Here is a 2,233-nt window from a genome sequence, read left to right as displayed (position 1 = left end):
GGGTGCGGTGGTGCACGTCTGTAATGCCAGCTACTTGGGAGGCTGAGGCACGAGAATCGCTTGAACCTGGGAGGCGGAGGTTGCAATGAGCCAAGATTGCACCACTGCACTCCAGCCTGGGCGACAGAGCGAGACTCTGTCTAAGAAAGAAAAAAAAAAAGGCCGGGCGCGGTGGCTCACGCCTGTAATCCCAGCACTTCGTGAGGCCAAGGCTAGCTAACACAGTGAAATCCCGTCTCTACTAAAAATACAAAAAAGTAGCCGGGTATGTTGGCGGGCGCCTGTAGTCCCAGCTACTCGGGAGGCTGAGGCCGGAGAATGGCGTGAACCCGGGAGGCGGAGCTTGCAGTTAGCCAAGATCGTGCCACTGCACTCTAGTCGGACTCCGTCGGGAGGGGAGGGGAGGGGACGGGAGGGAAGGGGAGGGGGGAGTTAAAAACACCTCTGCAAAATGTAAGCTTATTTTTAAATATTTAATTTGACAGACCCAGAGTTATGCTTAATAAACAATCAGAACAAACATAACAGAAAGAAAATAATTTACAAACTGTACACGTTGCTCAGAGAAAATTTGCCAATATGCATTTATTACAGAGACTGGCTATTCCACTGATAACTTTTTATTCTACAATTGTTAACTAAAGCAAAGTTATGAGTTACAATTGTATATAGTAAATGCCTGTAAGCACACTTTGTATAAATAACAGGTATATAAATGTTTAAAGCTTTTAATATGAAACCCACGAGATTGCTTCCTGTTTGGTCATTTACAGGCATACCTTGGAGAGACTAGGGGTTCAGTTTCAAGCCATTACAAAAAAGAGAGCCACACTCAGTTTTTTTGTTTCCCAGTACATATAATAAACATGTTTCCACTATACCATAATATAGTAAAAGTACAATAGCATTATGTCTAAAAAACAGTGTACACACCTTGATGTTAAAATTGGGCTAAAAATCCTGGGCAAAATGGTGAAACCCGTCTCCAAAAAAAATTAAAAAATAACCAGGTGGTGACAGTGCATGCCTGTAGTCCCAGCTACTCAAGAGGTTGAGGTGGAGGATCCACTGAGCCCAGGAGGTCGAGGCTGCAGTGAACCATGATTGTGCCATTGCATTCCAGCCTGGGTGACAGAGAGAAACCCTGTCTCAAAAAAAAAAAAAGAACGTAATCCTGCCACTGCTTTATCAACTAATATTTATATAATATTCTAAATCCTTTGTTGTCATTCAGCTATGTTCACAGAATCTTCCCCAAGAGAGTCCATCTCAAAAAACCACTTTCTTTGCTCCTTTATAAGAAGTAACTCCTCATCTGTTCAAGTTTTATCATGAGATTGCAACATTAATCCGAGCACTTTGGGAGGCCGAGGCAGGAGGATTGCTTGAGCTCAAGAGTTTGAGACCAACCTGGGCAACATGGTGAAACCTCATCTTCACAAAAAAATACAAATATTATCTGGGCGTGATGTGCATCTGTAGTCCCAGCTACCTGGGAGGCTGAGGTGGGAGGAATGCTTGAGCCCAGGAGGTCAAGGCTATAGTGAACCATAATCGTACCAATGCACTCCAGCCTGGACAACAGAGTGAGACCCTGTGCCCAAAAAAAAAGAGGAGAGAATGAGGTTGCAGCAATTCAGTCACATCTTCAGACTCTACTTCTAATTCGGGTTATATCTTGCTATGTGTCCCGCATTTGCAGTTACATCCTCCACTGAAGTATTGAACCCCTCAAAGTCATCCATGAGGATTGTAATCAACTCCTCCCAAGCTCCTGTTAATGTTTATATTTTGACTTGCTTCCATGAGTCATGAATGTTCTTAATGCCATCTAAAATGGTGAATCATTTCCAGAAGGTTTTCAATTGACTTTGCCCAGATCCATCACAGGAATTGCCATCTATGGCAGCAATAGCCTTACAAAATCTATTTCTGAAATAATAAGACTTGAAAGTCAAAATTATTCCATAATCCATAGCTTACAGAATGGATTAGCAGGCATGAAAATAACATTAATTTCTTAAACCTCCATCAGAGCCGTTAGGTGACCAGGTGCATTGTCAATGAGTAATAATATTTTGAAAAGAGTCTTTTTTTCCAAGCAGTAGGTCTCAGCAGAGGACTTGAAATATTTAGTAAACGGCCGGGCGCGGTGGCTCAAGCCTGTAATCCCAGCACTTTGGGAGGCCGAGACGGGCGGATCACAAGGTCAGGAGATCGAGACCATCCTGGC

Source organism: Mandrillus leucophaeus, unplaced genomic scaffold (assembly GCF_000951045.1).
Source record: "Mandrillus leucophaeus isolate KB7577 unplaced genomic scaffold, Mleu.le_1.0 Scaffold689, whole genome shotgun sequence".
Lineage (NCBI taxonomy): Eukaryota > Metazoa > Chordata > Mammalia > Primates > Cercopithecidae > Mandrillus > Mandrillus leucophaeus.
Note: the sequence above shows the minus strand (reverse complement) of the source record.